The sequence below is a fragment of the Gavialis gangeticus genome, unplaced genomic scaffold (assembly GCF_001723915.1).
Source record: "Gavialis gangeticus isolate Ggan-Ray unplaced genomic scaffold, GavGan_comp1, whole genome shotgun sequence".
NCBI classification, from domain to species: domain Eukaryota; kingdom Metazoa; phylum Chordata; order Crocodylia; family Gavialidae; genus Gavialis; species Gavialis gangeticus.
Window position 1 is genome coordinate 142,315,707 of NW_017728992.1, and position 25,727 is coordinate 142,341,433.

A 25,727-nucleotide genomic window follows, 5' to 3' on the forward strand; every position below is an offset into this window, starting at 1 on the left:
GTGGCTCAGGGTAGAAGCTGGGGGTTGCTAAAGAAGCCCTCCCTTCCCTTTCACAGCACTGAGCTGGGGGGGGAGGTGGCCAGGCGCTGGCAGGATCTCTGATTAATTAGGGAGGTCTGCCTGCACTATCCCAGGCTCTTCCCTGCTGGCTGCTCAAGGGGCGGGCTTATTGCCAGCCGCGGGCTAGCACTGAGGCAAGGGGTGTATGTGCAGTGCATGCATCTGTTGATGATGCAGAGCTTTTCAATCTCCCTCCCTGCTTCTTTATACTGTGCAGCAAACTGGCAAGCAAGCCAGCAGGAAGCAGATTACAGTGTTTATCACCCCATCTGCAAAACAATAGCCCCTCTCCATTAATTCAAACTCTTCTTAAACAGCTTATCAGCTGACCTGTTGATTGGCTCCAAAAAGCCCTAAGCAGTCACTGTTCTGTCTGCCTGTCCCGGTGAAATTGGAGACACTCGCACACAGAGACACCTTTCGGCATTAGCTAGCATACCTCCTGCCTTGGGTCTGTGGGGCTGGGGTCTGTACTGTGGGAGATTGGAGGGAAGGAGGCAAGCAGCAGACTGGGGGGGGGGAGCAGGGAGAAGCCAGGTAGACCCTGCTGTCTCTGCTGGAGCTCCTGCCAGGGAGCAGAGGGGAGGGGCCAGCCCTACTGTTGAACAAAGAAACTTGCCCAGCGCAGAGAGCATGCTGGGGGTATCTGGTTTATCTTAAACCAGCAATGGGTCTGGGACAGAAATTGCATAAACCGGTCTGACCCAAATCAGTTGAATCTGATGCTACAATTCAACCAGGTTTATCTCAAACCAGTTTCAGCCATTTTCAGATTGGTTTATGTGCTCTGAACATCTGTTCAGTTACTGGCAAAAACCAGTTTCTGATCACTTAAACCAGTTTATGTGTAATGTCTGTCTCTAGCTCTAGAGTTCAGCTACTGTAACTGTTCTGGTCTGAGCAGCTGAACATCTAGTTCCTGTCTTGGCCCACTGAAATGGAGAAACTAGGTGAAATAGTGCTTTGGAGTCCTCTCAACATATATGCACAAACTCTTCTTAAAATGTGAGCAAAGAGATGGAAACTATTACAATAAATCTGGAAAATGAGGTTGTGGTTGGAGTAGTTGTGTTTTTTTGGGGGGTTTTTTGTTTTTGTTTTTTTTATGACTATCTTAGACTGATGGGAGTCCAACACTGCCCTGACCACTAGGCTTTAAGCTAGCCTAGGCAGGGGCATTCAATTCTTCCTATTGAAGCAATGTCACTGTACTGGGTTCTAGTCCCTGGCCCTTCTGTGTTTAAATTAAGAGTTATTAAATTACATTGAAATAATCCTTGGATCGGGCCAAAATCTAGGACTCTTCCCTCTTCTTTGTGAATGGTCTAACCACTAGCCAACAGTCATACCCTCTCTTGTGCTTTTTGCACAATGACATAGCTTATGCCTTCTACAGAACTGGTGAAGTGTGCCCCTGCTGTGTCTAGTCTGTAGCCTGGTATTTAAGGTACTCTGAAGGGAGGTGGGAGATGTGAGCTGAAATCTACTCGGGCTGTCAAGGATGTGGAACCCAGGCCTCTAGTTTGGAGCAAGTACTCTAACTGTTATTACTATACAAAGGATAGTTTTTCCTCTCTGCTGCTGGAATATCTTTTAAGAAAAAAAGTGAAGTATGCTCTTTTTTTTTTTTTTTTTTCATAGCATAGATGAAAGTGGCTATTTCTAGACTCTGAATCCTGATAATGGGGAGGTCTTACTAGTGTGGACTCAGATGTTTAGGGTCTGGAAAGGAACAGGTATTTAAACCCTTGTTGTATAGCATTTCCTTTTGGTGTCTTTTTAGGTGTTGCAGCACCTACATACTTTATTGGATCCAGTTGTAAATGCAAGTTTCTGCATTGATGGTGAGTTAAGAATTTTTTGATGCACAGGTTATTTTAAAAGGTTGGTTTGGAGGGAATCATGTTATGTTTTTGCAACATGCTTTAAGCCTGTAAATTAGTGTCAATTAATGCTGTTTGTGCTATTTAAATGTTCATTGCTCTAGTGAGAAGCAGGGATTTCTTAGCGTGTTATCTTTAGACCTACAGTGTAGTTGGGATAGAGTTAGACAAGCTTTGGAATGCAAGGCATTCTTCATAAGGTCTGACCAGAACAAGCCAGGCACAGCTCAAGCAAGAAGGTTGAGAGGGTCAAAACAATAAGGTAGGAAAATTTACCCTTTGCAGCAGCAACCTTCAGAATGGATGAGAGTCAGGATTGCATTTGTCAAGGACTGGGTTTGTGTTTTTGTTTTTTCCTGCAGTGTAATCAAGTAAATACTACTGCTGCTTTGAAATCCTTGGAGAGACCAGACATACAATGTAAACTTTCAAATTGGGCAAAGCACTTTTTCTTCTCTGAAGACTTTAGACCAGCTAAGTCTGACACTTAAATTTGAAAACTGCTTCAGTTTGAGTGCAATTTTTTTTTACTGGAAAACTTTGCTAATATCAAAATTAAATATATTTTGTACAAAATGTTATGGAATGGCTGCCATTGTTTTGAGATTTATGCTACAGATTTATGCTAAACTGAAAATTTAAGCTTTTTCTTTTGAAGAATTTGAGACTGTCCAAAGCCATTTCAATCTTAATTTCAGAGTTAAGGTAAGTAGTGTACTAGTAACTTGTACAGCACAACTTTTTTCCTGGAAGTACTAAATGCCAAAAGCTTTTAAATCAGATTTTCCTGAAGGCTGAGACTTAAAAATGCTGTATAATCATAGATAACATACCTGTCAACAAATTAACATTAACTCCTGTATGCCAGGAATAATTAATTTTAACAATGATTTTATAAAGCGCACCATTTTATATACAATTCAAAATGGAAATTCCATCACTTTATGTTAAGAAGAGACTTTGCAGGAAAAAAATTCATGTCAGAACCTGCCACTAATTGTGATGTACTTCCCTTAGAATTAATATATACCACTCTGAAGAGAGCCAAGGCCTAATATTTTGTCAGTTTAAGCCAGCTCTGCAAAGGCAAAACATGCTGTTTCCTCTTGGCATTCCTAGCCTCTTTCCCAGGGTTGTAACTCACCAAGACATGATCTAAGTTAACTTAATTTTTTGTATAGGAATGCACAGTACTTATCAATGAGGAACAATTGCCTATAAAAGACCTGGTGCCTCAGGACGTATGCCTTCTTTTTATATGTATCCATTGTAGTTTTAATGTCACTTATTAAACTCATTTTAAATAAAAATTTGACGACCTTGAATAAAGCTTGCTGTGCAGATGACATTTATACTGTTAGACTATTGGCAAGCTCTTTCCAGCTTTCTTTCTGTAAGGTATGCTGTGTATCCACTTGAGACTTCAGACTGTTGAGATCCTGGACCATAGTATGAGCATGTCCGTGCATGCGACGGATTTCATCATCTTTCTCAGAAATCTAGATAATTGAAAAGAGCAGAACTTTTCAATGCTGCATTAATAAACTACATTTCTAGGAAGGTGCCCTGCTCCAAAGCTTTATTTTAGGGTGAAGCTGGTGTACACACATTTATGCACTAACATGACTGCAAAGTTGTTAGTTGGTTATCTCTGTTCTTTTGTCTAAGCAACTACAAATTTTCTAACAGCTTCAGAGCATGAACTTACGATTCCCTTATTTTACATAATAGATTTCTGGATTTACTCATGTCTATATACAAAGCAGATGTATTAGAATTTTGCTGTCATGCTGAGTCCTAGGTGCAGCTATTTCTCATTTGCTGCATTGAGAAGTGAAATGAGAACGTAACTTTATCATGCACAGCTCGTTGTAAAAAGGTTAATCTTTGTTCCAGATGTTTCTTAGAATTCGATCATTATTTGCAAATTGAGGGATTAAATGTATACAAGGTATATGAGAGATGTACTGGAGTCTTGTTAAGCAGTGTGTTTAAATCACAAATACTAGGCAGACTCTCATCCTGAGATTTCATGTACTTTCAAGTGGCGTTGAGCCAGGAATACTGGACTAGAGCCACACCATTGGTCAGCTGTGGCATGGAAATTGCTGTTTGGATAGTCCGTAGCATTCGTGTTGTAACAGTCATAGCACAGCAGCTATAACTTTTAAAACTCTACTTCTGACTCATTTTTAGGTTTAGTTAGTGGGCTGACTTTAAATACAGACTCTTATTGCATCAAGAAGGAAAAATATTTTTTTTAATTTATAAAACTTCCATGAGATCTTCAAAAACAAATAGGATATGGTGAGAAGGCATACTTTTAATAAAGGTGACCCACTGTCCTTGCCACATTGGGTCCATTCTCAAATGCATGGTGCTACTAGCACTCCTTGGTGTAACCTATTGCTTGGCCATGTTTAAAAGAAAAAAGAATTGCAGTGTGTGTGATCTTGCTGTGTTCTAAGAAGCATATAAATGGATTTTGCTTTCCCCAAACAATTTAGCCCAAGGCTGACTTTCAGCATGGAAAATTATCAGAATAATTAGGCAAAATTATAAGCCATTGAAAACAGGATCTTATGGAAAGTCAGGGGCAACCTTGAACTAGAGTTGAGGTAACAAGTACCACTTATAACAGGCTCTACCTTTTGAATATGTTCATTATGAAGGGAATGACTGACTAATTCATTTCTTGTCAAGTTCCCGGCTTCCATCTCAATCAGTTGTTTTTAAGCACTGAATTATTTACCTGTTTATGTAACTGAGAAATGTGTTGTACCAAATGAGTTTGTTCCCTTTGTAGCCTGGAATTTTCCAGTTGAACCTGTAAGTATCTTCTTTCTAAGTCTGTTAGCTGGCTCTGAAGCGATTGTTCATTTAGATCCACAGATTTCCTTCCTTGCTGGAGATCTAGTACCTATTCATGTAATGAATAGACTTTAGCTTGTATGCTACTAATATTTAGCCCTTTTATAGCTTTCTAAATTTTGAAAGCACTGTAGGAAACTTGTAGCTTTCTCAACCATTTGAAATGATAGAAAATATATTTGAAGACACAGTAGCCTTCCTCTAGCTACCTCAAGGAAGAAAGGTTTAATTAAAAATGACTGGCTACTATCAATGCAAGACATTTTAAAATTTACTTTCTACAAAAAAAAGTTTTAATGTCACCAGCAAAACTTATAGTTTCTCCCTACCAAATGGCTACAGAGTCTTATGAATAAATTTACCACGGCACTTCCTCCCCACCACTATCTTGAAGTGTCTTATGAGGAATGTCAAACTCAGCTGGCCAGACTGGGCTCACGTACTGGCCCTATGGGTGTCCTGAAGTAGTGGGAGCAGGCATTGTGTAGTGCAGCCCTGGAACAGCTGGGGAGGATACTACATGGGCTGTTCCAGGCCCATGCTGCATACAGCCCCTGCTTTGGCCACTCCAGGATGATACCACGTGCAGTGCCTGCTTCAGTGCAGATCTACTTTATGATGGATCCAGCACGTGCTTTGGAGTGGACTTGTGTGGGGCACGTGCCCCAGAGCAGCTGGTCCAAGTCTGCATTACATGCAGCATCCTCTCAAGAGCTGCACTGTACGTGGTGCTTGCTCTGGCTGCTCCAGGACATATACTGAATCCAGCACAGCAGATGCACGCTGGAACAGGCACCACATGCAGCGCATGGGGGCCATTCAGTGCACCTCACCTGCTACCTGTGGGTCCACTCAATTCATAGGCAGCACGGGGCCAAATGGGGCTCTACAGCCAACTCGCCAACTGCATCTTTGACACCCCTGTCTTATGTCATGAGGCAATAATTTTCTATTCTTCCCTTTTGTCCATTCCTGCCACATTGTCTCTGCTCAACAAACAAGCGATCTTCTGGTAGGGACCAAGAATGTGATCTTGTACTGCCCATTAACTTACAGTTATTACAGACAGTACTCTGTGAGACTGACATCTCTATTGCCTCAGGCTAGCCTCATTACAATCCTTATTAAGGAACTTCCTGAAAATTCAAGCAGTTCAATACAGTCTGATCAGGCTTCTCGGCATCTTTTTGTACGTGTGTGTGAATAGTATTTTTTCCCTTCTATAAAAGAATTCCACTTTAGACTCTTACACCAGCAATTGAAATGTTTTGAGAGACAGGCTGCCTCTTTAAATTGTACAAATAATTTTTACCGTAACAGGATTATATATGCAAATTGGGATGCTTGTATAAATAGAAAATTTTGACTTTGATTAAAGTTGCAATAACTAAACTACATGAAGACTTTTGCATGCACGGTTATGAAAATCAAGGCCATAACACTCAAACTAAGCATATAGTTGCAAGGCTTAAATATCAGCATATAAATACAATATTTAAATAATAAAAAGACCTGTAAATATTTGACCATAAACTGCTTTTTATATATTTGATTTGCTGTCCTTTCTTGTGTTTCCATGCAATTGCTGGACATGTCATTTTCAGACTCTAGCTTTTTAGTAAATTGGGTAAATGCTTCTGAATGCTGAAATCATTCACTAACTAGTTTGAGCTCTGTGAATAACTGACTGGCATAGCATCAAAGATTTTAATGGAATTTTTGGATTGAATACAGTACTTTGAGCATCTGCCTCTATTTTTAAAAGCACATACACTTTTATTTAACAAAAAAAATTCCTAGTATTTCGGAGTACAGCTGCACTCATTTCTTGTACTATAATTACAGAGCAAATGTTTTGCATTTCTGTTGCTTGTAAAATGTTTTGGGTACAAGAACTCTACAAAACGTATGTATAATGTTCATATGAAAACGACAACTGAAATGCTGTTCCAACATTGAGGTTAGCAGTTGGTTGCCTCGCAACAATAAGTGGCAGGAAAAGAACTTGAAACATTATTAGAAATGAGATCCTTAGCATCCACACTCAGCAGAGAGGACCGTTGCTTTTAAGAATTCCTCCTGCAGTAAAACTGCCTGGAATTGGATTTATGTACTTTGGAAGGCGGAAAGACTGAGTCAGCCTTGTTGGAATTTGAACTTTTGTGCTAGGGCGTCTTGATATTTCAAGCCGGAGCTTATACAACTGTGCTATCCCTGCTAACATTATACAAGAGCTGTTTTAACACAATGTAACCCTAAACCTGCAACCTGTTGTTTGCATATCTTGAGGTGTGTATGTGTGTTAAAGTGCTCTTGGGCTTAGATCTCAAATTACTATTTTAATTTTAATTAATTATGGAGGAAATGGGTCTCTTTCACTTTAGCTTTAGTACTCAGGTCCCAGGGGAAGAAAAGTATTTTTGTAGTTGGTTTGAAAAGGTCAAAACAAAATATGCAGTACCTGTTCTCGTATGAGAAGGGCCTTCTTTCTTTCGTCTTGCAGTAGCTCCTTCAGATATGTGAGCTTAAGCTCAAGTTGCCTTTCTTTCTCCTTTCTAGAAACTAGCTTAGAGATCTGCCTTGAATTGCAGGTGCTTTCCTCTTCTCTCAGCTGCCTCTCCTGTAGCAAATTGCATATGCAGTACTTTTATACTGAGTTTAACTTGTGCAGAAGTTAAAACTTGTGTTCATAAAATCCATTTTTGTAGAGGATGAGGCTTTAAAATTGCGTGGAAATTTTTCATGTGCAGGGAAGGCCACTACTAAGTGATTTGACCTCTTGTGTTGAAGATGGTTATAGTGACACCTTGTTAATAGTGAGGGGCACCTCTACCTCAAAGCAGTCTTGAGAGGACCCTTCATCCCCAGTTGGAGGCTATATAGTACAGTGAATGTATTGTTTTGGGGAAAAACATCAGCAGTCCAGCAACTATTTCGAACCAGGAATGGGGTAATTCCAGATGACACTAAACCTAGGCCCAAGTTGCAAACATTTTTATAAACCTAGCCAAACAATCTCTAAAGCTCTTATGGGATTAAAAACTTTCCTTTTAATACCCTTCAGTATCAGGCATCATGGAAGGAGGAGGGGTGTTCAACCCATTGGTCAAAAAGAAGCTTTTAAGGATTGTAGCACTTGTTTAGACCAGTTACCTGTACATATTGTGGCTTACCACTCTTGAGAATTTTCTCTCTCCTTCTACTTTCCTCTGTTGTTGCTTTATTCCCCCTCAAAAATAAAAATACTACCTAAAAGGTAATTATCCCATGAAGCTTCAAATTTGGTAGAGGAGTCATCGCTCAAAATCACAGTCTGCTTTATCTGGAGCCAACTTCTGCCACTGCTGATCAAGAAGTGAGATCACTGGACATATTTCTGACCTGATGTTGGTTTGTGTACATAAACTGCAACCTTTCTTATACTCATCAGTTTACTGTTCTTCCACTTAATCAGTAAAATGCAAATCTAGTGTTGTTGAATTGGTATGTTGGGATGTTTCTTTTTTATTTAAATGAACCACTAATAAGTTAGCACAGGGCAGCCGTGGAAAAAGTACATTTTTGTTTATCTTAACATTTTAAAGCAAAAATGGCAAACTTTTTATTGTACCTAAACATTTTTGCACTTTCAAGGCAGCACAAGTCATTTACAGTCTAATATGAAAGTTTATCTGTTCACTAATACCTACTCCTAGTGGAACTAATGTGTAAATTTGTCCAACAAGTTTTAAAAATAATTCCTATCTATTCGGGGCTAGTCAACCCCTTCTCCCCCCTTTCTGAACGACCTTATTTAAAACCAATGGAAACGTACCCTGTCTAGGTGCTTACTAGCTTCTAGCACTTGAAATTGTAGAAGACCATTTTCTTTTGTCAGATGTCCACAATCTTCTGCCATTTTGTTGTGTAAATATTTGTTCTCATCAGCAGAAAGTTCTTTTTCTTTGAGCCTCTCTTAGTTTTTGGGCTTCCTCACTTAAATAAAAATAAATTTAAATTATAGTCTGAAAGCTGTGTTCCTAGTGAAATGCTTATAGGAGTCAATTATACATTAAATTTATTGCAACTTATGGAGCATAGTAAAACTGCCAAAGTTTGATCTAGACTGCCAGATCTTCATTTTCTGTGCGAATTATAGTTAAATTCCTGCTTGTAGGACTAAACCTTTCTAATATTAAATTAGTAACTGTTTGGTCAGCTTTTTGGTGGGTTTCTTTTGTTTACTAATGCTAGTAAAACAACTAGTTTGCTTTTAACTTCTATGCTGATTCCTGACCTGCTGTGTCTTTTGCTTACATTCTCAGAAGCGGTAGGTCCACTTCACATCTCAAAAATAATCTTTCCTCCTGATGGAGACTTCTCTATCTTCCTCAGGTGCTGAAAGAGATCCGTCTCTCCTGCAAACTGGCCCTTGAACAGTTAGTTATTTTCCAAATGGTAAAAAAAAATTGCTCTTTTTTAGACAGTGTTTCTCAACCTTTTAAGTAGCAAGTACCCCCTAATTTCCAAAAAATTTAATAAGTACCCCAACACTCAATTTTCCAGGGGATTTTATGTTTACAGATCAATGTGTGCCATATGTTGGAAGAAGGGCTGTGTATATAAGGCTGATATGATGGATGTCTGACCTGGTGTAGATAGGCTTGCCACCTTTTTACACTGGAGTAAACAACTCAAGTATGTACCTGGGCTAAAAGTGGTGTTGGCCAAAGCTAGGCAGGCTGAACCCAGTGCTGCGCAAAGCACAGCCTATCAAATATTTACTGAGGACTTTAAAGCGCTGCATAATGTGCGGCACACCAAATTTTTTTGCCATACTTTTGAGAGGAAAAGAGGGTGAGAGAGTGTTGGGGTACCTGCAAACCTTCCTGCCAGTCGCCCATACCCCAGGGGTATGCATAACATAGGTTGAAAAACTTTTAATACTAGCCAAGGAAGAGAGTCTCTGTCCCACTTAAATTAAATATGTTGTAGGTGTCCATATTGCCCAAACAATTGACATTTGCAATCCCAGAAAGAGAATAGGTAAAACTGAACTATCCTCTCAATCCTATGGATTCAGTGTGGGGAAGCTTATACTTCTTGTCAATGCTATGCCTGGATAAACAGAGGACAACTTTCCAATGTGGTCAATAGATAACTGTAGAAGAAACAGAGGACATGTTTGTTTGGGGATAAGATCCTGTGTATCACATCTGTTCTGCTTGCATCAGCCAAACAAAGGCCCTGATTCTCAGTAAGAGTTGAGGGTGTGCAGGACCTCAAAATAAGCTACTGAAAAGTTGTTCACAAGCACTGATTTGTAATTTCAGATGTTCCTACCAAAGTTCTTTAGCAATATGTTGCTGCACAGACTGAGAACTAGAAAGATGATTCTCTTCCAGCTGGTGGAGCAATGCCTGAAGTCTTACACATTCAGATCTACTTTCTGCAAGTTTTGCTTCCATATCCTCATGTTGCTGAATCTTCTGATGAAGCTAAAAATTAGACACAGAGATTAAAGACCCAGTGCACATCTACATTCTGGTTTTTTTCAAAATCCTGCCTGGAAGCATAAGCAGTAGTTCTGAGAGGACATACCAAGTGCTCCAAAGTAGGATTTGTCAAGGCCCAACTGATCAAGGACTTGTATAAATGAAGTCACTGTCACCCTCTTTTTTTTTCCTGATGGTTAGTTGCAATGCTTTTCTTTTGTAGCATGAAAGGTTGATATGGAAGAGGCCAAGAACCACTGTCTTAAAGTTTTTTGTTTTGGTTTGGGGTTTTTTTCACAGAATATTTCCCTTTCTAAAATGGAAAAAAGACTTACTACTTTTTCTTCATAGACTATTTTGAGGCTTGATTACAGGACTTTGATTTCACTCTGACAAGTAGTCAAAGGTATAAAAGTATTTTTCCTTGCTTGAAAGTTTTCTTAAGATGCCTGATTTTTTGCCCTTGAGGTTGGACCCTCTTCTTGGGAAGGGCTAAACTTTTCAAGGATGAGTTGTGGTGCTACTTTTATCTACTTATCTGTTGCAGGCTGGCTGAAAACTCTGAAGCTGAACAGTCTGCCGACTTTGAAAGAACACTTAGAATTCCTTTTTCCTCTATTCTGCAGAAAGCCATCACCTGGGACTTTGAGAGACATGGAAGAAATGGGCTCCAAAATCCCATTGACAAATGATTGGAATTGGATGTTTAAATTCTGCAGCCATTTTGGAAATCCCACCCTCCATCCCACAAGCCCCATGCACAAAATCTTGACACACACCCTAGTGCAGAGGTTCTCAAACTGGTCCACAGCCTCCATTCAGGTGGTCTGCAGAAAGGTTGCGGAACAATCGATAATATCTGTACTTGGCCCTGCACTTTGATTTATTTTTTTCTGATGACGATGATTAAGTGGTCAGTGATGAGTGTGCTGCTGAGGCTAGCAGTGCCCAACTCAGAGTATTGTGAGGCCTCAAATCTGACTGAACTAAACCTGACCTACTACTTTCTGTAAAACTAAGTGGTTATCTACTTTGCTCTGGAAATGATAATATTTTTCATATCAAAAGCACATTTCTCAATACTCTTCAGTATCAGACATACAATATGGTGTGTTGGAGTACAATTACACACTTATTTAAGATGTAATGTTTGTTATTGTAATGTATTGCCTAAAGGAATAAGTCTGAATTGTGCATCACGTTCAGAAGCAATATACTGTTCAGCTGTGCTTTGGTTTTGAGCTACCAACTTTTTGAACTCCTAATGATGAATACCCCTTTCTAGGGAGAACTAGAGGCAGAACTTTAGACACCTGGGTCAAATTTACTTTGGTGTAAGCAGTACATGGGTAGATCTTTTCAGAACTCAATAGCTCTGAACCATAGGCGCTGACTTTTATTTTTGCTGGGAGGGGCCTAAGATGATGGAAATATGGAAAGTCTTACACATTTCAGGTGACAGCCTTCTTCCTAAGGGGGGAAGGGGGCAGGGGGCAGGACTCTTGGGCCCCTACTAAGTTGGCACCCATGTTCTGAATATTTACAGCAGACCAGACTCTACTAAAAAAAATCAGACAACAGTCATGACACGAATATTCTGATTACTTTGTTGGCAAAGAAAAAGTATCGTATTAATTCCCCTTACACATTCATTTATGCATATATACACATAACAAAGTACAGAACGAACGAATGCTGTGGCTTTAAGTGGGGGGGTTGTTTTTGTTTTGTTTTTTTGGTAGCAGTGTTGCCAAATGTAAACCTAACGGAGTCTGGATTGGAACCAGGGCATTTTGCATTTCCAGTTCACAATTCTTCTCTTCAGAAATCTTTTTAAAGACATTGTTCAAACTTTTATTTGCTAGCCGCTAAAACAGCGGTGCTTAACCTCTGACCTGCGGACCAGATCTGACACACAAGGCCACGTCATCTGCGTCATGGGTCTCCCCACAGGTCCAGAAATGTTGGCAGTGGGGGAGCAATGTCAGTGGTTACAGGCCAGATGACCCTGAGTACCTGCAGCCAGACCTGGGGTGCACAGGGTTGCTCTGCAGTCATGCACGATGTGTGGGACCCCAGGTAAGTTGAGCACTACTGCTAAGCTTACCTGAAGCACATGTGCAATAGAAAAGCCACGATAATGGTTACTGTGAGGAATTGTGCAGATATGGATTTTCTTAAACCATAAAAAGTAATATTTTTAGTAGCGTTTCCATTCAGCAAGCCAGGGAAGGGAAACAGATATGGCAGTGTTTATGGTTAAGCTAAACGACATGTAGCAATTAATAAATAAATGGTTTGGCAGTATATAGCCTGTGGAGCCACTACATCTTGTCTGGGAAGGACCGGACTTTAGCAAGAGGAAGCTTTGCCAGGGTCAAGCAGTAAGGAATGGCAGATGGGTTGGGGAGGTTGAAATGGGAGCAGGGAAAAGCAAAAGCCGGGTTGGAACATCAGTCTCAGACCCAAACTAGGTTGTTCCAGCCCATAGCCTGGAAACATTGCTGACTGCTAACCTATGGCATAATGAAGCTCACAGGCAGTTTGTATAGTACAGCCACAAATTAGGTGGGCTTACAGTCCTTTTACTTGGTTATAATACTGCTTGTGAACAAAGTGTGGCATGATAGTGTTTCATACAAAGTTTCATAAACTCTGGAAATAACCAAAAAGTTCCAAGTTTTTTTTTATTGCGAAAACATTTTGCAGATATCCTGGTCTAGTTTTACTTGTAGTATTTGGTAATACATGATAAGCCACTCTTCCCATTTATCTATAATTATCTGGTTCTGTTTTGGATTTTCTTCCAAGTGAAATACAGGTGTGATCATTGAGAACTGAGATCTCTAACAGAACAAGTATAGAAAAATCCAAAGGCTAGAAACATAAGCTTAAATTAAGACAAGAAATTGGAGCCCAACAATTTACTTGCACTATTTATTTTTACAGTGAAAGCAATTACCTATTAGAATAACTTATTTGGAAATGGAGTGGGTTCTGTATGGCATGAACTCTCCCAATTCTATAGTAACATCAACATTTTGAAAGATTTCTCATGAGTTTACCTAAGATGCGTTAGCAATTTTAGGTTGTTTAAACACTTTGAAATTGGATCTGTTTGTTAAAAATGTTCTTCAGAAAACAGTAAAATCTATTTTGTGGCTTCTATTTTGATGAATCTGATATGTGGGCATATGAACAGGATTCATTTTCTGTAGCTATGGAATCTTCTGTAGAGTTCTCTCAAAAGCTAAACTTAAAGGTTTTCTTTCCTGTGCTTGCAAACCACATAATATAACAGTCTTGAAGTTAATCTTGCTCATGAGTAGGATGTTAACATTCAAGGAAAAAGAGTACAATTTAAAGTTCTCATAGGTTAGGGACAGAAATTACACACAAACTGCTATAGTGATTGAAAACTTGTTCAAATTGGTAAGACAACAGAAGTTCAGTGCATATAAATCACTTTCAAAATGGCTGAAACCAGTTTGTGATAAACCTGGATGGATGTAGTATCAGACTTAACTGATTTAGGTTAAATAGGTTTATTGAACTTCTGTCACAGATCCCCCTCCAGATTTAAGTTAACTTTGTCCTCCAGCATCCCAGGATGCTTTGCAACTCCACCAGAGGGTAGTGGGCTAGCCTTGGCTCAAGCTGTCTGCTCCAGCTAGGCAGAGAGGTGTGCTCTAGCACCCCTGGCTTCTGGCTTGAGCCACTACAGGCATGTGGCTGCATTTATAGGCATCAGAAGTGGGTTTCTGTACAGTTGCTTATCAGTTCAACCAATGCAGCTTAGACTAACCTGTAAAGATTGAATCAATTCATCCTTGGGCTTTTTGACTGTCTGTAATTAGCCAGAGGGTTAGCCCTAACTTGATTCAGAGTTTGATCATTTAAGTGGCTAATTAGTTTTTACCAGCATGTCCCTTACTCTTAGTTTGCCCAGGTCTGTGGCAGAAGCTTCCCTTTTCACTTTTTTTTCTAGTTTAGGTGCTGGTACAAGTTCACCTCTGTAATCAGTTATTTTGTGGGGCAGGAAGATTTCAAAGCAACTGTTACCCAAAACAAAACTTTCAAATTCTTCCACCTAACTTTTATAACCTATTTAAGAAAGTTCAGTCTCTGATCTCAGTCATAGTTGTCCAAGATTCAGAGAGCCAAAAGGTAGATTTGTTCAGCAGGACTTCAGTACACAGGCACTTAAATACCACCATTCTTCTTAGATGGTCACATGTCTATTATCTGGAGGGACTGTCCAGCAGAATTTGAGGTGCTATGCTGACTCATGATGGTCTTAATCTCCTGATTGTCAAAAGTTGTGAACTTTCATTGATGTCCTTAAAGGTCCACTGACATTTTAGTATATTAGTTAAACTTCCTGAGAGATCCTATCAATACAGTGCAAGCCTTCTTCCAAAGGGATATGATGAAAAAAATGTCTCCTAAAAGCCATTTTTCAACTATGGTGGCTAGAAGACAATCCTAAGGAGTAGGTTAGATGGTTTAACAAATTTTTCCTATTTTTCATCTTTAAGGGTTGATGTGCCTGATGCATAAAACTCTGTGAAAAAAGCTATTGAAGTATTACTTACTTCATTTTCTAAAAGATGGGCATGATGCTCTCTTTCTTTCACAGAATTCATGGTTTTCTGTAGTTCTTGCTGGACTTTTTCCAGTTCTTCTTTTTTCTGTGCAGTGTCTTCAATGGAGATATCACTCATTTTCTTAAGCTTTGTAACATCGTCCATTAATAGTAATTTTTCTCTGTTATTTGCATCTGGATTCAGATCATAGTTGTATATGTTAAAATCAGTATCTTTTACACAGAGTTCTGAAAACATCTTTACTAGAATGCTCAAATTATATAGTGCTTTTTTAAAAATTTTGAATGAATAATTGATTCTTTTCTGGAATGACCTCTCAAACCACCACTTACCTTCAAATTCTCCCTAAGAACCTCTTTTGTATAGTCCTTAAATAGTAACTTGACTTTTATCAGCCTGGTATGAAATATGTGTAGAACTTTGTGTGCACATGTCAAAACTGAGCACCTATGATCCTATTTCTTGTCCTTCATGCTTTCCTGAACGCTATCAGCTTTAGGAAAATGTACTCGGGTGTTGGCAATGGTGGGGAACTGAACCAGTGTTGAACACAGCTTAACTGATAGGAGTTAGAATAAGAAAGCTATGTTCAGTACCAGTTTGCAACAATAATTAAAAACTCCATAAAGTCATCTATTTAAGCATGCAAATTTAGCTGCTAGTTTTTGTAGACAGGGATTAGTATTGTTTTCAGAAAGTTGCATCTGTGTGGTTAGGATATGTCCAATACCCGTTCAATTGCACTAGTTATTAAAACAAGGTAGTGAGAAACAATTTTGCCTTGTCAATACCAAGAAAAATTATCTACTGCATTTGGATTGCAAGATTGTTATGACAAGAACCTTTTTGTGCAGTATTTGTGTACACCTTTTTCTGTGATGGGTTATTTTTAAACAACTGTTCTACTTTATCCTTTTTTAATTTTTATTTATGCAAATAAGTTATATCTCCTGATTTACTTTATTTTTAGGGTGGTCCCAAAATGATTCTTTAATACCTGACAGGGTTTGTAGACATCTATGTATAGCTTGATTTTTCTGCTTCTAAAACCTCTGTGTGGCTCTCTTTCCTTCCAAGTTTCAGCTGGGCATTATTAATTTCTAACTGCAATTCCTAAAAATGAAAAATTAAGAGTAAACATTTAAAAATTATGTAATTGTTTGAGGTCATGTGAACTTGTCATTGGAAGGGTGATGAAAGGGATCAGTGCTTATGCTAAGAAGAGGCTAGGGTTAAAAGCTAAGAAACAAAACAAAGAATGACAACACAACCTGAGGCCAGTTTTAACTTTAAAAAAAAAAAGGCTTGGTTACACTGTTAAGCATTGGGTTATATTTAATTAAAACAAGATGGTGCAACTACTATTTTTTTCATTTTAAGGCAGTTCTAACAAAGCATTAGGTCCTCCATAAAGCAATAGCAGCTTCTACCCAGAGATAAGCACATGTCACCACCCTAAACAAAGAAGCATGTTGGCAGAGGAATTTCTGGTGGCTTATTCTGTAAGATTTGTCTACAAGGAAAAGTAGTAAAAAGAGCAGAGGGTGACTGCAAGAAAGTAAACAAGCACAGCCTGGAGACTGGCTGGAAGTGCAACCTTGAGAGATCCTAGGGGTGCTTCTGGAGCTGAGTGCTGGTTGAAAGAGGCCTTGAAATCTTATGGGTTAACTCTTTCTTTCTCCCAACCCCCCAAGAAGTGGGACTTTGTTTTACAAAGAATGTATACAACGGGATTGCATCCAAGTAATGCCTGACTCCATTCCCAATTTCTCTAATTTGTACAACCCACAATGGCCCACACTTTTGGCTAAGCACTTGAATCAAAAGGGCAGCAGCATCCACTGTTCATTGCCTTTCACCCTCAAGGAGAATTCAGCTTTGTGACTCTTATTTACTATATATCTAATTAAGTGTAGAAGGCCAAAGGCGTAGGTATTCTCTTACTGTCAGGGGAATCCTCAGTTAATGTGGACCTTCAAGTAGGAACTCCTTTATACTTAGTGGGCACTTTTATAACTAGGTTGTTTATATGATGTGCATAAATACTTATTGTGCTGTGTGAGAAGCTTGTGTATCCAACTTTTGTTGAATTTATCTAGCATAATGTATGGAAAGAATAGTTCCAGATCACTGCCCATGGATTAACAAAACTGAAGCCAGTAGGGTGTTAGCATATATGTACATGTGACATCAGCAGGTTGTTGTCATGCCAGCTGGCCTGGTTCATAACACGATGTAATCATTTTTTTTAAAAATTATATAAATGGTAGTTTTCTTTCTGGAAACTATAACTATACCTGCAAAACTGTATGATTCAGGATTTGACACAATATGAGTAGTCATAAAGAGATTTCTGCCCATAAAATAATAAAGAAACCTCCTCATGAGCATAAAGAAGTCTTTCACAGAGTCTTTTTGGTTGCTCGGTAAGGCTTTCTAGTGATGCATCTCTTGCACATTTATATAAATAATGTTTATAATATCTCTCTTGTGCTTTCCCTTTGAGCAGTCTCTGCAAACTGAATTTTAATGGTTGGGGCCTCCAATCCTACAAAGGATTGATAGAGGTATACACTCATGTCTATTCAGAGTCTTAGTGGGCATGTCTACAGGTGCACTTTAATATGCAGTAGACTATTTTACCATGCATTAAAATGTTACTTAAAAAACAGTGGCATTACACTAATGCACAATAAAATAGTCTACTGTGCTTTGTGTCACTAAAAAGCATGCAAATGTGCAACTGTACATTCGTACAGCCTAATGTATATTAATTTAATACCTCACATTGGAGATACTAAGTTTAATGCACATTAGAAAAGGCACATTAATTCACATGTAGATGTGCCCAATGTGAATTAAATCGTATGGGAATAAAAAGGGTAGCCTCCATGAATAGCTTTGAATGGAGGGTCAAAATAGATTTCTGGCATGCTTCAGTCATATTTCTTCATGATCGTAATCTCTTACATTGCTAAAAATGCCACTTTGCGTTTGGTAGAAGCAAAAAAGGTGGTTATTTCTCCTTTCTTTTCATGCAGTAAATTGGTAAGTGAAACTTGTCTTCCTTTTGGGTTTTGTTACAAACAAATATAGTATGTGGCAGACCTCAGGCTTAATGACAAGCCAAAAGGAGAAGGAGCTAAAGGAGCTATTGATGAGTTAAGACCCACTGCTCATACTGCCAACCTGTTGAAGTTCAGAACAGAAGGCTTGGAATAGAGTTAGCCAAGCTTTTTTTTTTTTTTAGTTCTGTCCTTCGCTGCAGTCAGCAGCTAATGTGGTTTATATGGTGTAAAGCAAAGACAGAGCATGCCTCCCTATAGCTAAACTTCCATTTGTTACTGTAGGGAACTGGGTTGCTACAGGGCCATTAATAATAGCTACACTGAAATCTAAAATCTTTTTTTTTGCACACTTTCTTCAAGGACTCAGTAGTGTGAGGTCCAGCATGCCCTTTTGTATCCCTGTGCCTCAGTGGCAGTTGTGATCACTTAGCAGCTGCCCAGCACTTCATAGTATCAAGCGATAAGAGGCCAACGGCATGTGCGCCTACTGCAAATGGTCTCTTGAAAAATTTGCACTAATAGCTGAAAAAACTATAAATGGAGAAATCAATGTTGTATTATCAGTTTTCCTCTCTGCTAGACACAGCCATAGAAGTGTTGCAGATCTTGTTTAGTCAGAAATAGCTGACTGCTATGCTTCAGGGTCCACAGAGCCTAGATCCAGATCCATCCCCAATGGCATGGCAAGGAGCAGTGCAGGGGCTACTGCAGCCATTGCTTGCTTACCCCCCTGCTGAAATGCATCTCCAATAGGGCTCCACCTCCATTCACCCCACCCCAAATTTGAGGCCCCTTCAGGTGCCCCATCAGCTGCATGAAACAGCTCCATGTGCTGGATCTTTGACAAGCCTGATGTACTGTATATATTCCAAAATATATATATATGGTATATTATGAGGAAGGCAAGAAATAATTTTTTAACATTATTGTCAGAATAAATGCTTCCTAGTATAGCAACAGCAAACTCCCTTAGACACCCTGACCTTCACCTTGAGATATACTATGCGACATCTTTTTGATTCCAGTATTTAATTATCTGTTACATACCCTGAGTCTCTACTAGTGAAGTTAGAATTGCTAAATATTTATTCAAAGTTACTGACCTAATCAGAACCTACCAGATACATGATTGTTGACATTTTCAAGGTTTGTGACACATTAAAATACAGCCCAGTGGAAAGATTATATAGGCAAGAATGAATGAGGAAAGTGTAAATTGCTTCACTGCTGCTTGTTTTATGCGAGTGAGTTGTTCTCTTTTCTGGGAAAATCCTTCTGACAGCTAAATGAACCTTAAGGTGCTTTGGGGGCTGGCATAGTTTTACTTCCTTTGTTTTTGTCATGCTTTATTTATGAGCTGCCAAGTTCTTTGCAAGAGAAAACCAGTGGCTCTTTCTCTTAACATTTAACAATGCATTCATTATTGGAGCAAATAAGTTTGAAGCTAACTAGGGCACTATCAGCAGCTTTTATCTATGCTATTGCATAAAGCAGTATAACCTTAAATATCAGTATCTTCCTTTCCTGTTCATGCTATAAAGATGCTTCAGTATAGACAAGAGGCAGCATTGTCACCAAGATCAGATTTAGGTTTCTGTCCTTCAAATGTTTACCCCATTGACTGCTTGCTTGCATAAAGTTAAGTGTATGCATAGCTGTGTTCAAGATCGGAGTGCCTGCATGTACTTTTCTAACTGGAAAATGACCATGGCCGTCTGTCAGTGCTACTCTGAGCTCTAAACAAACAACCTCATGATGATGACAGTTCCACTGAAGCTTCAATTCTAGTTCTGTAATTTTAAAATTTAATCAAGCGGTTTAAGCTTAAACTCAACAAAGTCATTTGTGTCGGCTGGTATTTCCTGCTAAGGGTCCTGCTCCCATCTAAAAAACAATTATTCATGAATTAATTGCATTTCAAGGGAGATTAAATATTAACATGACTGTTTTTTATTAAAATGGTACATCACTAGATTTACTTGAAGTGGGGAGTCGCTCTACTTGTAGAATTATCCACCTCTGGGATTAGACCTAAAGTGGTTATAGCTGGGCACCCCCAAAACTAGTTGCCACTTTGACCAGGCGGAGACTTAATCTCACTCTTTGTTTTCCCCAATATTTGTTTTCCCCTATCTTGTCAACAGTGGCTTAAATGTTGTTTGTAAAGGGTGATTCTACATGGATCAAATGTTATAATTTAAACTGTCCATATAAAAGAGTTAAATGTTGCCCCTGATCCAAATCCTCAAAATGGTCACAGTGAAATAATATTGATAGTTTCTGGAGTGCTTCATACCATAAAACTACCATACAGTTGGACACAAGTGACATGCTTGAGAACCCAATTTTGGAATAGCAGGAGTTTTTTCTTTCTTTTTAAGTAAACTAGAACGGAAGTTAGAAGCTCCTTCGTTACAATTTTGACTTTGAGAGGACTTCGTCTGTGGTTTTAGGCATATCATTTAAGCCTTCTACCTGGACATACGCCTATACTGCAAGGAAAATTGCACCCATACCTAGCACAGGTAATCATACAAAAGGAAGATTGGAAAGGATCTCAAGAGCTCATCTAATCCAACCAACCACTTTCTCAATGCATGATTACTCCTATCTAAGCCATTTCTTAAGTGTTTATCTAACCTGGTTTTCGAAGTATGGAGATTATCCAGTCTCTTTAGAATCTGTTTCAATACTTAACCACCATCAAAATTCTTCCTAATATGCAACCTAAATTTCCCCTGTTGCAACTTTAAAATGGTTATTCTTTGTCTTGTCCCCTGCAGTCAAAGAAAATAGTCTATCACCATCCTTTTTTATAACTATTAAGGAATCTTCTGTCTTTTCTTCTCGAGAATAAATCATCCCAGCTCTTCCAACCTTTCCTCAGAAGCCATGTTTTGTAGGCCTCTAATCTTTTTTGTTGCTGTCCAATAGACAGACGTTTGTTGATGAGGTGTGCTGCCCAAAACTAGACTCTGCACTTGCAGCCTAAATGTACTTAAAATCTCATGCTATTTCAGCATTGGGGTTTCTTAATAACCGCAATGAAGATATGGTAGCATGAGCATTGGTGGTCACAGTACATGCTCAAGGTCCTTGAGTCAACCTTCACAGAACCCTGTACTATCATGTCTTCACTGCTCTGGTTACCTGAGTTAAGTAGATTACATATGAGGTGACAGAGACATAACAGCAGCAGGGTGTCCAGGGTAGCAGTGGCTGCCAGTGCCACCATTATGGACACGTGCTATGGCAGAAGATGTTATTTTTTTTTTCCATTTTCCCTCAATGCCTCCCAAGTTGATGCCCAGGGTTCTGTCCCAGTCACCTTGCCTTAATTACACTACTGTGATCAGAGATACTTTGCCCACATTTCAAGGGAAGGCATGATTAAAGATGGCTCACAAATACAGTGAAGTTGAAGCTAATATACTTATGTTCACCCGCAATCATCATAGAACTTGTTTGAGGATTACACAGTGTCTGTAAAGTGCTTTGTAAAGATGCCCAGCTGTGGCACAAATAAATAAGGAGAAGGCAGATCTGCATCAGGAAACTTGTGGACAGCCCACCCACAACATACCCAATTCAAAGCAATCCATTTGTTTTTAGCCTTTAAAATTGGTAAATGGACTCTCAAATCCGAAACCAACAAAAGAACCTGCTAATGCTTTTGCAGGAAGTCCTTGTTTACTCGGTCAAAATTTTAAACCACTTAAGTATGCCTCGTGTGTTTGTTCTAATATATTAAACACCATTTCTCTGCCACTGGTCTCAGGTCTTATCCAGAGCTAAGCTGGGGGGTTTTCTGTATAGTCAGACTCTGTATTCTTTCTTCATAGCATTTTCAGCCTTAAAAAAATCAACATGGCAACGTATTATGTCTTTAAATATTTATAGCTAATCAATACTATATGGGAGGTTATTCGAATCATGTTACACCTTTTTTCCAAGTAGTTTTTGAGTGTATATTCTAATGCCCAATGTGACATGTATATGAGTGTTTTGTAAAATATAAAAATAGAACCTCAATTTAGTTTAATTATTTATAGCAGCCTGAAAGGTTCATGACCATTAAGATTTATGGCCAGTTCTTGCTGATTTCTGGATCTGTTATTTACCTTGAATTGTATCTTTGCTTGTTTGTTTTCTAATTTCCAACCTACTTGAGCTTCACACAAGTAGGAAGTTTATGCTTTAGTCTAAAAAGAAAATTATGCAGGATAACTAGTATGCAGCACAGACTCCACATTTTAACTGTGATAGATCGAAAGGATTGCAGTGTCAACGGGGCATAGGCTGCCCTGCAAACATTTTGTGCTGAGAACAGATGTCTACAAAAGTGCGTGAGGAAGGACAAAGAATGTGACAGGGGTCAATCTCTGCACTGAGAGGTCAGTAACATAGCTAAAAAGTAGACTAAAAAAAGTGCGTCTGTGTAAAGAGGATGTGAGGCTGTGGAGTAGGAACAGGGAGGTCATCTGGAAACATAAGATCTAAGTGTAGGTATTTTTATAGTTGTTTGCACAGCCCAGCACTAGTTCACTGCGTATGTGCATTGAGGTGCTAAGTTATGGTAGGTTTTCAGCTATTATTCCTGCAACCCTTGGCAGAGAAACAGATGTAGTATAACAAAATGTGCTTTATTCCTCCCAGCTGACCTCTGTTTCCATCCCCTTTCCTACTCCCTGGTCCCACACAACATGTTAAATACCTCAGACAACCTAATCAGAATCAATGTTCAGACCAGTCTCCTAACTTGGTGTTTCTCAACCCGTGGGTCATAACCCAAAAGTGGGTTGCAAGAATATATGAAAAGGGTCATGAACAAACTTTAAAAATGGATTCTCCTTTAAAGGATAAAAACATGGGAAACCGTGAGTTTTCCCTTGTAGGCTGGCAGTTCCAGCTTGCAAGAGGCTGTTGGGCCCACCCCCAGCCCACATACACTTCCCCCCTGCCATATATATTGGGGGGCTGGGGCCTAGGGGTGGCAGGGCAGCAGGTCAGGAGAGAGGCTCTGGGCGGGGACTGGCCATCAATTTTTACAAATGGGTCCAGGTACAAAAATGGTTGAGAACTACTGTCCTAACTGACACTACAACTCCATTTTGTAGTACAGGTTAGACAGCAGTTCACTTTCATAATTGCACCAAAATATTGTGCAACTTCAACTCACTTTTAAAGCATGGTTAAGGTCCCCATTTGTACTACAAAATGGCACCTAACTGTAGTAAAGTTAGAGGAACTTGTGCCTCCAGGCAGCTTTTCCAAATGCAGCAAGCTGCTCTAAATCTTCCCTTTTCTACCTCGGAGAAGGGAAGAGTGAGTTCTACTGTAACACTTGGTGTACAGAGAGTGCCAACTCACCGTAAGCACCAGTGGGTAATTTTTAATTTTTATGTTCTTTACAGATCAGTTGCTTTGTATAGAGAACTGAGAGAGCAGTAACTAGTAACAGTTACTGACTGATAAGAGCTAACAGGCTGGAGTAACCAGAGAAGTGTGACTTGGTGACTGCTGCCTTGTCAAACTGGTTGTGGGAGTGGTGCATGCAGAATGTCTGAGGGCAACGGTTAGAAAGTGTGTGTGTGTGCGCACACGCGTGCGCAGATGTCAAATAAAACAACAATAGCAAACCCCTAAGCAGCAAAGCAGTGTGTTGTTAGGGTTGACTTCAAGGGATTTTGTCTGATAGGAGTCAAGGACAAATTGAGAACGCTACCTTCATTTTCTGCAACAATTTTCCCACTTGAATAGTGATTTTTGGCTGGATACTGGTCACCTTCTTGGCCTGCTCTCTTGTTTTTACAATGTTTGGTTAAGAAGTCTCTTGTTTACAGGGTCAGATAGTAATACATTTCTGGTATTTCCAACACCCATGCTCACTGCTCATTAATAACAGCGGTGGTCTTATCTCATGTATAACTAAAACTGCAATTTCAAAATATACTCTGTAATTATTTCTAATGCAGATTTTTTCTAATTTCTCATGCTAATTATTTCTACATACACTGTCTTTGTACAGCACAAAAATGCAGCCCAGATGGTCCCTTCGTTGGCTTACAATCTAGTTGTAGGTCATGCACAACAGCAGTGTTGCCAAGCCCTGCAAGTGTTGTTGTAAATCTCATATTTGGTTTTATGTTTTCCCTTGGGGTTTCAAGTACTGGAGTCAAGGAATTGAACGAGAATCTCAACTTTCATTTAAAAAAAAATGCAAGCTCTCTTTTGGTAGCACAGAGATCTTGAAAGTGTGAGCCAGGTGCATCCTGAAGGCTCAGAAATCAGAAGACTAATAAAAAGAAAAGTAACTCTCTGGCTTAAAAATCATGAGGGTGTTTTAATCGCATTTTCTGGCACTTGACTCATGATTCTTGAATGCTTGGGGCTGGCAATCCTCAGGAATAAACAAAGAGTGGTGGGAGTCAGGAGAGGACAAGCTAATGTAAAACAAGTTGTTTGCATAAATCAGTAGCCATAGTGATCTCCGTCACAGGTGGTTGGTTGCCATACTATTACCAGAGTGTCGTGGCTTGAAGGCAGGCTGTTGTATTGTTACTAGAAATCTTGTTGGAGAATGTTTACCCACTGTTTTTATAAATCAAAGATTTATTAAACAGCAGCTGCTAGTAAAAATTTAAAATACAAAATGTAAATATTGCAGGTGGTGTTTCAAGGTTCCACTTCAAACTTCCTCTCCTTTGTGGCATAACCTTTTCTGCCATTTTAATTTTAAAACTGCTCTTGTGACTCTGACAGTCCTTCCAACCTCACTCATTCAAAATGAATCGGGCCTCCCAAATCATGAATCTGCCTTAAACATGACGTGGTTTAAAAAGACAGAAAGAGAAACTTTTTATGTGAAACACTCCTAGGTTTTTTCAAGGATGCAGAGATACTGGAGATGATCCAAAGGCACATGACAAAGATAATAAAGGGGGTGGAATGCAAGACGAAGAGGGAGAGGTTGAGAGAACTAGATGTGTTTAGTCTAGCAAAAAGGAGATTAAGGGGGGACATGATAGCAGTTTTCAAATATTTGAAAGGCTGCCATAAAAAGGTGGGGGGGTGGGGAATTGTTCTCTTGCCACACAGGGCAGGACACAAGGCAGTAGGTTTAAACTAGGGTTACTATATGTTCCCAGACATGTCCTCTTTTTGAGCCCTCTGAACGCTATCCTGGTGGGGTTTTTTTAAATCTGATCAAGTGTCTGGGATTTTGCTTTATTCCACTTGTAGGAGCAGGGGGAGGGCGATCAGAGATGTACCTGCCTGCAACTGTGGAGGTGTGTACAGACCTATATGGTGCTCCCTACTGCCTCCCATTGCCCTCCCCCTTCTCCCACCAGTGGATCAAAGCAAAATCCTGCACGTTTGGCAGGGCCTAGGGCTGTGACGGGGCAGGGGTGGTAGCGGGTTGCCTTCCCCTCCAGTGGGGGAAAGTGGGGGGGTGCTCTTTGAGGGCAGCAGGGAACTCTGTGGCTGGCCGGTAGCGCAGGGGCTGGTGCCTATGCTTGCAGGGGCTGAGTGGCCAGGAGATGCTGCTGGGGGAGGAGCAGGGCCATGGCCAGGCTGTCTGGCATGGTGTGGCAGCCCCATCCCAGGGCAGAGGGTGCCATAAACCTCCCCTCCTTTTCCTTCTAGCCTGCGCTGAGGCCAGATGCACTCTGTCACTGCCTGCATGAATCGGAGCCATTGCACCTTGGCCTGGTGAGGACAGGGACAGCTGGGGCCCCTCTGGCAGGGCTGGGGGGCCAGAGG

General features: G+C 39.8%; 1 long non-coding RNA gene across 1 annotated transcript; it reads right to left on the reverse strand.

Annotated features, from left to right (window-relative positions):
- Positions 1 to 10,468: 10,468 nt before the first annotated feature.
- On the reverse strand, positions 10,469 to 21,435 carry LOC109304981. Its single transcript, XR_002099524.1, has 3 exons — positions 21,425 to 21,435; positions 14,133 to 14,135; positions 10,469 to 11,181 (listed from the first exon to the last, which is right to left on the reverse strand). It is a non-coding gene; the product is annotated as an uncharacterized LOC109304981 (long non-coding RNA).
- Positions 21,436 to 25,727: the final 4,292 nt, after the last annotated feature.